The sequence below is a fragment of the Lepisma saccharinum genome, chromosome 8, assembly GCF_977018435.1.
Source record: "Lepisma saccharinum chromosome 8, izLepSacc3.1, whole genome shotgun sequence".
Classification (NCBI taxonomy): Eukaryota; Metazoa; Arthropoda; class Insecta; order Zygentoma; family Lepismatidae; genus Lepisma; species Lepisma saccharinum.
In genome coordinates this window covers 9,645,562-9,658,922 of record NC_139236.1, presented here as the reverse complement: position 1 = coordinate 9,658,922, position 13,361 = coordinate 9,645,562, and positions in this window count along the sequence as shown.

Genomic DNA, 13,361 nt, shown 5'->3' with positions numbered 1-13,361 from the left:
GTGTGTTACTTTTTACTTTATTGAATACAACTTCTACCTCATCCTTCTGGACCACACACAGAGAGAATTTTGGACCAGAATGTGATACTGGCGAGGAATTTATATATTCAATTGTATTTGTTTTAGTTTCATGGAAAAATATCGGTAATGTACAAAAGTGATCGTTAAGTTGATTTTCTGAAATATCAAGATTCGTGTTATCTGATTGTTTCCGTTTTACTCCGAACACATTCAACCTCTTCCACAATTCTTTGGGATTTAATAGTGAATTCTGTAGACCAAAAGCATACTTTAGCTTAGCCTTCCGAACTTCTTGCGTACAGTGGTTACGCAACCTTGGATAGGCCTCAAATGCTAAATCGGTTGTTTCCGAGGATTTCCGTGGCGCCTTTTTATATTTCACGTGTTGCATATCCCGTAGTGACATAAGCTTTAATATATGTGATGTCATCCATGGGGATGGGGGATTTTTAACCCTCCTCCTCTTCACGGGTGCAATTTTGTCATAACATTTTAGAATCAATAAATTCAAAATTCTTATCTTTTCATCTACAGACGGCAAATGTAGTGTTTCAGGAAAAGGCAACAAGGCAACCCCCTTTGCTAGATTAGCTTCACTCACGTTTTTAAAATCTCTATATGCTATTATTTTTGGGCGATATTTCGGCACCTTCAATGAATACGAAATAAAGAGAATATCATGTCTGGGCGATATACCAGGATCACTAACTTGGTGATGAATTAGTACGCGTTTCTCATTATTTGTTAAAATAACGTCAAGCGATGATTTCGTATTTCCACTATGGTAAGTTGAATTAAATGGTAAAATTTTCAAGTTGAGGTTTGTCATATGGTCCCGAAATTTATTTGTATCTACTTTATCTGTGAGCAAATTATAATTTGTATCCCCCAAAAGCAAAACATTATCGTATTGTGGAAGAAATTGAATGAAATCGTCCTCAAAATTCTCAAAATTACAGTCGGGCGGTCGATATACTGTAATAAACAAAATATTTTGTCGGTTCATGCATAACTCTAAAATTATATATTCAGTTTGTGCCATACATTGCGGAGGAGACATTGATAAGATCTTGACCTTCAAATCGTTCCGAACATATATAATTATTCCCCCACCACGTTTGGTTCATGACCTTCCCATCGTGTCATTCTATAGAATGAAGGGATCTGAACCAGTTAATTGATGGGGTGATGTAAACTACTCATCATTCATCCTCTTGATGAGACCACTCGTCATTGACATGACGAGTTATTGCTTGGCATGCGAAAGGTACAAATTACACAAAGGAATTAAACTACTCAAAAGACAATGGACACTCGTTGTGTTTTGTGAACCGTTGAACCTGTATCATGGCTGGGTGTAGGATAATTACCTGTCTAACTGAAGTCTCTTAGCTGAATGAAAATAGCGAAGTCCTCTGTAAGCTTGTCTCCTATTTGTTGACCAGAGCGTTGTAGTACTCCTCACCTACTGACTTGCTGACCACCTTCACTCTCTCCACTCAATCTCCCAAGTCAGTCACCTCCCAGCTTGTCTCACCTCTATATCCCCTGGCCATCGAGCTCTTCCTCGATGCCGAATCGCCGAATCGTGTGATTATCATAATTGCTACCATGCAAACCGCTGACTCTAAAACCAGAAGTGTTACCTGTTCCTGAATGCTCAGGAGGTTTGCATGGCACAACACAATGCATTGTAAACATGCCTAAGAGGCTTGAGACAGCTGAGAGAAAAACAAGTGAATGCCCTGGTCAACATGAAGCGTTCAGAGAGACTTAATAAAGTAAACATACAATCCTATGGATTGATACGTTCGCCCGCGCGGGAAAAATTTTCCCTCTGAAAATTTAAAAGTCAAATCGCAAAGCTTGTCATGACTCAGGTTCGCCAATTCCATATATTTTCTTAAAAAACCAAATATACAAAAGAAATCCACCATAACTGTCTGTTGTTTGCCGTATCCCGAAAGAAAAAAAAAATTATTCCCTAAACTTTATAATGAATAATACCCTTAATACTAACAAATTCGTATGTTTATACGATGTAAAAACAATAATATATAATATTATAAGACTAGAAATCACAAAGCTTCGTGTCGTTAAGCGATAAAACTCTTAATGTACGACATTTGTGCGTACGTAATGTTTTTATGTAGAATTGCTCATCCACCTGCTCCTAGTCAAGAGTCTGTGATGCCTCGCCAAGCGGTGTCTACTCTGTGTCACCCGCGAGGCCAACGGCTGGAGCGTCTTTGCAAGATAGAACGGAATTCAGAATGTTTGTTTATATTGCCCCTCGATATAAACTCTTCAAATAAATAAGAAAACCTTAAAAAGGTGCACAAGTAAGTACTCGTAAGTAGGCATGTAAAACGTTTGTCACATCTCACTGTTTTTCTGTGTGAAAGCCTGATCATATCAAAGTGTAGTATGTTTTACGAACTACGTAGCCAGTGCACTCCTAAAATCGTTGAATATATGAACTTGCACGGCTATGTTGCACATTCCAATGTATTATTATACAATATTGAATGCATATAATTGGTTACACTGATAACTATCGCTGGTAAAACATAACTATAGCGTTCGATTTTCTTTTCTACGTTAATCTGTACACTGTATACATATATATGGCTTGGTGAATACCTTTGTATGTCTGCACACACATAAAAAAAAATAATCTTGCAGTATTTTACCAACTGTCTACTCTGATTGAAAATATCAGAAAATGTCCAATGTGCAATTGTATTTTTAATTATGTGCCATATTGGTGAAACACAATTAACTGTTTGGAAAAAAAACATTTGCATAAAACTAAAGCATACTGTCTGCAATGTTTGAAAGTACTGTAGCTGTGACAGTCAGATTTACCGTCATTATTATTATCATTATTATTCATGTATGTAGCGGTAAAAAGACGTGTTGATTCAAAGTGTTAAGTGTTTTAATTTGTAAGATTACATATTTGATTTTTGCCAAGCCGACGGGAGGAACGAGACATTCGCTTGTGTTAAGGGTGAGCACCTGAAGGGTCACGCTATGCGTCTAAAGCTTAGGAAATTCGACCGTAATGACAAACATTTAAATATCTCGGTTTCCAACGGTCAGATTCATGTGAAACTTATACCAGCGCAGCGGCATGTGTGCAAGGACGGATATGTGGAGTTTCGTCACGATCAAGCGACAATTACGGACGCCAGATCAAATCGGTTCTAATTGATCAGTTTGCGGACAGCGATTGCTATTGAGCTATGGGCGACAGCCAGGCGGAAGCTTAATCCGCACAAACTCAACTTCGAGCACGGCTCGTCCCACTTGGGAGACAATAGAGCAAAGTGGACTGACCCCTTCGGAAGCGTCGCTTCAACGATCGCCTAGCGTCGTTTTTCAAAATCTAAATAAAACGAAGGACATGGTTTTTCGACACACAGTCTTACCGCGATCCTTGTAGGGAGAGCAGCTCCGTGCTACCTTTCGTGTACAGTGGACTTTGTCGTGTTGTGCGAACACCAGTGTGTGTGATAGGCAGTAAGTCTACACGAGTGCGCCTACCTCAACCGCTGGGGGAAGTTGAAGCGAAACTGTTTCCGTGATTACCTTACGCCATTTATAATTTTTGAGAAACGAGGAACACCGGAAACTATGGCGGGCTAGAGGGAGAAGAGAGATGAGGGCGTTACGTCGATTCGCCTGATGTCAGAAGAAGCTACGCCGACGATGCCTATCCGCCGCCATAGAGAGAGAGAGAACGTCGAACGCCGCCCTATTGATACGCCGACGATGCCTACCATCCGCCACGTTGACGCCCCGACGACGCCGACGACGCCTACCAGCCGCGACAGAGAGACGTAGAGAGAGATGTTGACGCCCCGACGACGCCGACGACGCCTACCATCCGCCACGTTGACGCCCCGACGACGCCGACGACGCCTACCAGCCGCGACAGAGAGACGTAGAGAGAGATGTTGACGCCCCGACGACGCCTACAACGACCGCTCAGATGCGACGTCCGAACCGCGCCATACCACGGAGATCCACCGATCCCGAGAGGAAGAGGAGCCGGGAAACTAGGTGTTTGAATCCTTCTCGCATCTTCATCGTCGCGACCAAAGGAACCTTTCGCGTGGATACTATGTGTTTCAATCGCCCATAAAGACGCCTGGATGCACCCTGGAAGCTGAGAGATGGTAAAGTATTCATCTGTGTGAACCTTAACACGTGACGGCCCGATCGATTTAGAGAACGCCCTTGAAATTCGTCGACATTTTGAAAACGCCCACTCAACTCGAAATTTTATATCGAACTCCCGTCGCGCTTGTCATTTGTAATCTATTCGTCTCAGGTCAATTTTTCTTATTCCTTGTGATATTTTTTTATGATCTTAAATTCATTGTTGTTTGTGCTCCTTTGTATTTGTTTAAAGTGCGTACTATTAGAGTAAAGCGCCGCCCGCTTAATTGCATATTCTACTTGAGGTTTGTTCATTTTTATGTGTGAGCGCTGTGTCGCTGCTAGCTATGTCCGGTCGCATATGTGATTATTTGTTAAAGTATTTGCCTGGTAATGTGAATTGCTCGTCGCGGCGAAGTGTTTAAGTCCCGCCTGCTAGAGAGTATATTGTTTGAGCCACTCAACGGAGGTTATTTGTTATGTTTGGAACCACGTGAGGTCTTGTAAAAGGAAAACGTCCGCCCACGTGAATGTAATTGCCGTTGAGACGCCTTTGTTTATACTGGTCAAGTAATGTATTGTCACCGCGCCGACTAGTTTCTTTTTAAAAAACAAGAGGTGAACTTAAGTAAGGGCTGGCTAGGATTTAAGTAGCACTGGAGCAAAATCACAAATGACCTGATTAGACAAAAAGTAAGATAAAATTAATTGAGAATGCAATAATTAGGGCTTGTCGTCATAAAACCTGTACATGTCATGTATAATTTCTTGTGTCGATGACCCCATGAGGATTGAATCTGAGAGAGAATGTGAGAGTGCAAGTGTGGGGACCTGTAATGATTCCATTTTTGTTGGTTATGAATAGAATATACTTTTTATTTTCATGTTAATTTTGGGCTATATCATTTTCGTATGCATGTCGCTACCCGTGATTTTCAGGTATACAGCTAGCCGCTTCCCGGCTACAGGTAAAGAGGTGGTAATTTGAAAGTACATATGTCTTTGTTTTTATTCGATATGGCGTATCACTATGCACTGTTGGTCACCGGTTCCTACACACGAACTTAACCTGGACCGTAACGCTATTTCGCTTGTCCGAGGGAGATTTTGCCGCCTCTATTTAGGTAGTGGTAGCATTTGTTTTCCCGGGCAAGGGAGGGCGTAGCATACATAGCTATGCTTGTTATAGCTTGCATGTGCAATTGGATATCCATTGTAAAAGCTTCTTCTTAAAACAAAAATATGCACTAATTGATGCACTGGTCAATTGACACCACTGGCGCTTGTCGCTTCCTTGTAATATAATGTAAACTTGAATGCATATAAAACTGGTTCTCATGCATGGCACAAAACTGAAAATGTGTATAAGGGCTATGGAAAAGTATTGTTTCCCATAATGCATGTTAGATGACCAAATAGATACACATGATAGGAGCTCACATGTGTATGTATAGAAACACTGTAGCACAATTCTGTAATTATTGTTTGGGACCAGAACTGCTGTTTGTAGAAAGTACGTTTTCTATGCTTCTTCTTCTTTCTGGATTGCTTGTCGTCTTGACTGCATGGGGCAATGTAAAAAAATGTGGTAAATTACCCGTAGAACTTGGGAGATGGGGAAAAGTTGTTGTTTGAACTGCAAACAGTGTGGAGGGAAATTTTATCTAGCTCCATCACTAGGTATTGTTGATAATGTATAGTCCGCTATACTGGGAAATGTATGGTTGACTACATCCTTCCTGTAAAAGGTAGTCTCCGTGTAGTAATAATTAGAAATGTCTGCATGTCTCCCTCAAATTGATGGTGACGATTCTCTCCTTGAAGTAGTACTTAAAAATGTCTGCATGTCTCCCTCGTAGAATAGTAATAAGTCTTTCTGCCTGGTAATAGTAGACTGCCTGCGGATGTCCGTCATGAAAAATGCCCATGGATGGTGTAGGCATTGCTTGTCCATGGTGCTCCGTATAGACAGGTTAGGTTAAAAGGAAAAATTATGACAAAGAAAGGAAATAATGAAGGATAGGAAATGTATAATTCATGTTCATACAAGTACCCAATACCAACTAATTTCCCCTGTCTTTTCTTTAAAATCAAATTAAATTGTCTCATCAAAATAAAATAAATAAAATAATTAAATAAAAATAATTGCCATAACTCTTTGAAAATAAATAAGGAAAATTTAAATAAAATATCCAACCGTAATTAAAAATATTAATGTCCATGATTAATGTGTTGCCTTAACCTATTAATTATTACTGCGCTGCTCTAAATGAATCTGTTTAGAAAGCTGATAATGTTTATACAAATAATATCCTAGGGTTGCGGTTAATAAAACATTCCAAATAACAAAAACTAATATAGACATGGGCAAAGGGTTTAGGACTAATTCCTGAAATGAAATGTTCTTACTAATTGATTGATTAAGTTGTTTTAAAGCAAGTTCAAGTGGAGTCCATTGGGGAATAGTGAAATCAGATAAATTCTTGGGAATATTAGGTAGTAACTCAATTTCCTTCATTTTAACTTGTTCGAAAGCTAACATTCTTGTGTGTAAAATTTGTTGATCCACAATAATTTGCGAAAAATCCTGATAATTAAAAAATAAAGATTGGCCTTCGTTAAGCTGAACTGATCTGTGCGTGTTCAAATTATTATTCAAATTCTGAATGACAATAAATTGACCTGAACCTGATATTAAAATACCATTGCGTGTTCTGATAAACTGAAATAATTTATTGTCAGTAATAGACTTCACTTCAAAATTACAAAATGTAGAATTAATAAACAAAAGTAAGTGTTGCAAGCATGTTCCAAATTCTGTTGAAATTATAAAATAAATTATTATGTTGTGAACCCTTAAAATAAATAAATAAAATTTGAGTTGCGGAAAGCAAGCTATTAGAGTGCTAAAAGGTTGCTTTGACAAGCCTCTAATGGCCTCCTAATAAATGATAGGCCGGTGCAATTTGCCGTGGTTCAATATAATGCAATATAAAACAAAATTTTCAGTAAATGCTACTTCTGAGTTTTGTTGAAACTCCAGGTGGTAACAAATATAGCATCAGGGAATTTAAAAAGTGAAATTCAAATTTTAAACACAATAAAATTAATAAAAACTTTCTCAATTTCAAATTTTCTTTAAACAAAAGAAATGTATCCACTCAAAACTTCTTGAGTCCGCCGTATACCTCAAATCACTTGGTCGTGTAAACAGACCCGCCGCGGAAAAGTATACTTGACTCATATAAGAATGGTGTGTCAATTCCTTAGGTATGTTCAAACAAAATAGATAGAGAATAGTTATGCTATATATTACAAAATAAGTACAAATTACTAATATTACCTACTGTACTAACATTAACATGAAGTTAATCAGTAAGAAGTAATGAATTTATTGCTGCATTGTCGAATAAGGTGCAAATTGGGTAAATAAACTGAACTTCCTAATCATAAATATTAATAATAATAATAATTCTCAAATTCTAACATTTGTGGCAAACCACACTGTTTAAATTTGGAAAGGCTAACGATGCTGTGGCGACTTTTGCTGCACATGCCTGTGCCAATCACCGAGGCTTAGCCTGGGCATGTTGCTGACAATTTTGATTACTCTAAGTGCATAAAGTGCTAAAATTGCCCTTTTGTAAAATTTCCCTGATTTTATCGAAATTTCGTTTGACTTTATCCAGATTTAAACCAAATATACGTCGATTCCCAAAAAATTTACTTACTATAAATATCTCTATGAAAAACGGGAAAATTTTGCGAGAAAAACGCAAAAATTCATCTTGTTGTTCCTTTGTAAAATTATTGGTCGTGATTAGTCTGAAGTGCATAAATGCGACGTTTTATGGCAAAATTTACCTATGTAAGACAAAATATCCCTAACATTGTTGACATAACGTTCTATCGTGAAAATCAACTTCTGATGGCTATATGCGTAACTAAACTGATCCCATAAAATTTTAATGGACGACCGCCCCTGGTTGGTGTAATCTCCATGCTAAGTGTTTTCTAAGCTTCCAGCGTGTTCAAAGTACTCAGGAGAGAGCTTCAGTGCGAAGAAAGGAATTTGCAAATTCAGCTGCGATGTATTTCTGCTTATCGTTGCATTCCGACGTTGCTTGTACTTAACTGGCTGAGTGCTCTACAGCGACAGGCGTGATCGGCGACTTCGGGGGAGTTCGGGTTCCGTTCGGGATAGCGAACGAAAAAAAATCGTTGCTTTGGGCAACAAGCAAAGGTGCGGAGGAAAAAAATGCAAGCTCTGGTTCGCTGATACATTGAATGACGCGTAAAGTTTACAAAACTTTAAATTACTACAAACAAAGTCTAGTAAGCGCTGCGGGAGTTCGAAATAAAGTCAAGGGCTTTTGAAATGACGTAATAAATGGGATGGAAAGAGAAAAAACTTCGTTGCGCTTGCGACAGCGTATTTACTTGAACACTTCCGTGCTCGTAAAATAACAACAGTTGGGAAGCTGTTAGCAAACTAAATGACTAATAAACCTTGCATAAGGTACAATTAAACGTAAAAATGAATTATACTTAAAATTTGAATCGTAATGAATATAAAATTCTAGGCGAACGTGAAGTCGTAAAAAGTATGGTCTGTAAACGATACAACAGGTTCGGGAGCCTGAAAATTTGGCTTACTTTCTGCTTTTAAAGTAGCACTTGAAACTTTCTCGACTTTTACTGGTGACTGATTCGCAAATAACTCTTTAACTTTTACAACTGTCTGAACACAGTGTGAAATAGGCAATTCACTTTCCATTTTGCGACTGTTTTGAACAAAATTAGGATCCTTGCTTACGGCAAATGTCTGAACTCTATCTTTAACGGAGAAAATACTCTTCGGCAAATCTATACTGTCGTCTTTAATGACTAAACTATTTCTGGATACATCTTGAACTTCTAGTTGTACCCTAGGTTGAATAATAATGGACTGAGGCAGTGGAGGCGGCAGTGGCGGATTTATTGTTTTCAATGGTACCACTTCAACAATCGGTGCAACATCGTCGTAAATCTGATCAATGGACGGTGAATCATTAAGTTTGCTTAACGGTAATTCGTTGGTACACTCATGGTCATAAATAATAGATTTCTTGCGTTGACATTGAAAATAACAGATTAGGAAAATTATAAAGATACTAATAATAAATGTTGTTAATAATAAAATTGTAATTATATTATAAGGATAGTCAAAGGACTTGTTCAACAGATAAATAAAATTAGAAGCTTTTACGTATGGAAGAAATCCGTTTAAAATAACTAAAATCGCAATGATTTTCATGTTGCTTAGGCAATCAAAACAAACAGTTCTTCAAAGCTAACACGTACTTTAAGCCTGCCTAGTCTCATTAGTAGATAGTTTAACTCAACTTTTAATTATTTCTGACTCTAGGCTCAATTTATCTGCGTAATTTATTTATTTAATATAATTTCTTTATTCTCTAAATTTATTAGCACTGTTTAACTTATCTTATTTTGAATTTTACTGCAAACTTATCTTATTTAATTTCAGGTGTTAACTTTATGTTTAAATACTTAAAATCAATCGAACCGTACTGAGGTACAAGGTAAGGAAAAAATTGAGACTGATTTACTCCTGACTACCTGAAATAAAATAATAATTATTATTTATGCGATCTTTAAATGCATTAAAATACTAACATCACTAAAACTTGAAGAATCTTTAATTCTCTCTACTCATTCTAAAATATGCTTAGCATATTATTGTGGCAAAGTTAGAAACTAAAACCGTTGTGGTTTAATCATTATCATTCTGCGATGGCAGAATGGATTTCCAGGATTATCGGTAGCTATCCAATATCCGAAGGAAAATACTTGTTAGTGGAGCGCAATAAAATCTTGACGTCGACGTCTACATATTCATATAATATAAATATTCTCATAACTGGCGCTTAAAAATAAACTTTGCTAATATAATCATATACCTTCTTCTGAAGAGTAACTATAAAATTCTAGTGATGTATTCGCTGAGCTAGTATTATTACATACTGCAAAAAAAACTTTTGTGCCAAAAGCACATTATTAGATAATAAGTCTGCTTTTAATCTTTAATATTATTAGTGCTATTTTATTATAAATTATTATTATGTCACGCAAGTGAAATTAAAATGTTAAACCTGTTACTTATATAAATTTTCAATTTTAGTGACCATTGTCCGCGCTTGAGTCCGCGTTGTCCTCTTGCTGATCTTCATCTTCACCTGCCACATTCTCTTCGCCTTCACCGTCATCTGGCGCATAATATTTTTTGAGTCTCTGGACGGCAATAGAGTCCACTACTGTCTTTCCGCGCTTGTTTTGAAATTCCACCAGGTATGTATTGGGATTCTCTTCTCGAATAACTGTAGCTGGGCCTTTATAAATACCTGAAAAGCACCGTGCGGTTCCAATTTTCTGGGTGCTGTCAAAAATTAATACTTTATCGCCTGGTTGAAACTTGATCTGTTTCCTCTTCTGATCATAATATTTCTTCACTTCAACATGACGTTTTGCTAAGTTATCCGTAGCATTGGTTCTTGCTTTCTCCAATACTCGGAACCGTACATCATTCTTCACATTTTCACAGCTTGGTGTGTGCAATGCAAGCTCCCAGGGCAAAGTAGGTTGGAATCCATGTACTAAAAAGAATGGGCTATACCGCAAATTCTGATTCCTCGTAGTATCATAACTAAATACACTTGGCTGTAAGTATTGGACCCAATCAGTGTGTTTTGAGTTGACATAACACTTCATTATACTCTGTAAGACCCCGTGGTTACGTTCCGAAAGACCTATCGAATTGTGCAGACCGACTGGTGAAAACTTGATGGTGATTCCCAATTTATTGCCAAGTTCCTGGAAAAGCTTAGATTTAAATGCTGATCCGCGATCCGTGTAGATATCCTGTGGGGCTCCGTAGCGTAACACGATCTCTTCATACACAAATTCTGCTGCCGTACTGGCCGTGCAATCCGCAACTGGTTTGGCTATTAAATAGCGCGTTCCAAAATCTGTTGCAGCGATTATGTATCGATGACGAAGATTGGATGAAGGAGGATATGGACCTGAAAAGTCCAAGCAAATCCGCTGAAATGGCTTTTGTGCGGGAAAAGTGCACAGTTCCCCTGCTGGTAGACCTGGACGGCGTTTATTCTGCTGGCATGTAATACATTCCCTAATTTTCCTCTGTATAAATAACTTCATATTTGGAAAATAAATTCTTGGTAAGGCCACATTGTAACACTTGGTAAATCCAAGATGAGAACCTCCTATGGGTGAAGCATGGAGTGTCTCAATGACAGAATCACGTAACGTCATTGGAATGCATAATAATTTCTTGGTAGTAGCTCCTAATTTCTGCTGTCTATATAATAATCCATCTTCCAACACATGATGATAGACCTGCCTCTGGATGTATAGAGGTAATGTTCCATCGTCCCTGTCTGGGTCCTCGAAAACTTTAATAATTGGGCCAAAAAATGAATCCTGTCTCTGATGTTCCGCGACATCTGTGGTTGCATCAAATAAAGTAAGTGTCCTGGGTTCGGGAATGTCCTCTTCAGTGTTGCCATCCTCTACGTTTTCTCCACATTCTCTGCTGAGGGGATCGGCGATGTTTTCCGTAGTTCTAACATGGATAGGAGTGAATGAAAAATCCTCCAAAAGGTTGCTCCATCGAAGAAGCTTTGAGCTCAACGTACGGGATGTCCTAATGTACGTAATTGCTTTGTTGTCTGTGTATAAATCAAAATGGCGCCCAACAAGATAAAATCTAAATGATTTGAAAGCATATAAAATTGCTGTTAATTCTTGCTCAATAACACTCAATCTTTTTTCAGTGTCGGTCAACGTTCTACTGCAGTACGCACATGGCAAGTACTCTCCTTCTGCATTGGGCTGCATTAATACGCCACTGACCGCATGAGATGAAGCATCGGTGAAAACCTTGGTGTTCCTCGCTGGATCGTACGGTAACAAAACAGGTGCAGTAATTAGAGCTTCCTTTAATTTCTCAAATGCCGATTGTTGTTCAGGACCCCATGTAAATTTCTTGCCCTTACGAATTAAACCCTGTCATGGTGATGCAATATCAGAAAAATTCTTGACATATTTCCTCACGTAGCTGCAAAGACCTAAAAACATTTTAACCTTCTTCGTGGTGGTGGGAACCTTATAATTCTTAATGGATGACAGTATTCTATCGCTCATCCGATAGCCATATTTGCCCACATTGTGGCCCAAGGCAATTGTCTCATAGTATCCAAATGAACATTTAGGTACAGCCAATTTCAATCCCGCAGATCGTAAACATTGAAACATTTTCTCTAAATTCACCAACATATCCTTAAATGTATTGGGAAAAACAAACATGTCATCGATATAAAAGGCAAAGTTATTGTCGTTCATACCCGCTGTAGCGAGCTGAACACATCGGGTCATTGCCGCAGGAGAAGTCACATGTCCCATAGGTGTAAAATTCATCGCAAATTGTCCCCTGGCTGGTATAGTAAAGGCAGTGTACTTTTTCGATTGTTCTGCTAAAGGAATTTGAAAAAATCCTTGTTTCAGATCAGCACTACAGTAGTAGCTCTTACCGGCCATATTGTGCAATATCTCTGAAATGTTTCCAATTGAAACTGCGTCGAAAACGGACCTGGCATTCAGCAATCGAAAATCTTGCACCATGCGATAAGCTCCTGATTTCTTCTTGACAAGAAAAACTGGTGAATTGTACGGTGATGTTGTAGGACTGTTGACCCCTGCTTCTAGCAAGTTGTCAATTTGCTGGTTAATTTCCTTACGCAGGTGTACAGGTATAGGGTAGGCTGGGACGTGAAATTCCGAATCGTCCTTTAACTTTATACGATGCGTATAATTAGTGGCGCAACCAATGTGTTGCTCAGACCAAGAAAATACATCTACATACTTCTCTAATAATTGTCTAAGTTGCAATTTCTGATCGGGTTCCAATGCTGGATTAATGTCAAATTTAGTAATATCGTGCACTGGTTTTGTCACGGTGCCAGTCTCCTTGGTCACCATAACGTTAGGTCCTCCGTCATCTGTAGTATGACGTGAAGCTGGTACTGGATTTTGCCATGCCTCTGCGGTACCTAAGCGTGCCCCTTTCCTAATTTTAATTTTGTAAGAATTTGGAT